Source organism: Lutra lutra, chromosome 3, assembly GCF_902655055.1.
Source record: "Lutra lutra chromosome 3, mLutLut1.2, whole genome shotgun sequence".
NCBI classification, from domain to species: domain Eukaryota; kingdom Metazoa; phylum Chordata; class Mammalia; order Carnivora; family Mustelidae; genus Lutra; species Lutra lutra.
Window position 1 is genome coordinate 135,418,817 of NC_062280.1, and position 1,083 is coordinate 135,419,899.

The following is a 1,083-nucleotide window of genomic DNA, read 5'->3' on the forward strand; positions in this document are numbered from 1 at the left end:
GATGGAAAAAACCAAGACACAAACTTGTTACGAGTATCTCAAGGTCCCCTGCTGAAAGGTGCACCAAAACATTCAAGTGCGCTCGGTGTCCTTAAGCCTTTAAGGTAAAGGAGAGAAGAGGCTCAGTGCCTGAGTCTGTAGTGCCAGCTCTTGTCCCCTCAGATGTGACCGGATGCTGGCCTGTCCCTGCCTGCTCACCGCTCATTGTCTCTGCAAAGACAGGGCGTCCCCGGGAACCTGCCGTCTCTCCCATATTCCCCATAGACAGAGAATGGTGTCTCCAGTCATACCAGAGCTTCCTCTCTGCATTCTCTAGGTCACCAATTCCTATTAATCCTATTAATCCTCCCTCAAAAATGTCTCAGAATCCATTCCCTTCCCTTGTCAGCTCTTGCTGCCTCTAGTAAATTCTTGCTTACTTTTCTCATGAGCTTTTGCGTACATTTTCTAAGTGATTTTCTACCATGTCTTCCCTCTCTGAAGCAACTTTTACTCCACCTTCTGGAGAGCCCCTTCTAATAAATAAATCTGAGCATATCACACTCCTTCTTAGAAAAAGATAGAATCTTCCTGCCACCAGAGCAATCGATGGAACTGCTGAAGTGGCATCAAAAATATACACCCAAATTTTGTAGGTTTAAAAATCCCCTTCCTCTTCTCATTTTTCAGAGAGCCCGTGGGTCTTAACATTACATGCGCCTGTTGTGTGACGACTTCTTGTGCTCCTTCCTCCAACACCAGACTTCTTGCCAATGGAAACTACCTCTGCTGCCTCAGCGCCACCACGCCCAGACCACTGCCTGAGACTGTTCCATCTCCCCACCTGGGCCACCAGCCGTATTGCTAATCTCATCCAGACACATCACAGACACACCAGAAATAATACTGAATCTGGGCACATCGTGGCCCACTCAAATTGGTACATAACATAAATCGTCACAGAGAGAATCCATTTCTTGGCTCTTCCCAGTTTCTAGAGGCTACTTGCCTTCCTTGGCTGGTGGCTTCTCCCTCCTTCTTCAAAGTTAGCCATGGTCAGATGAGTCCTTCTCACGCTGAATCACCCTGCACGCTTCCTCATCC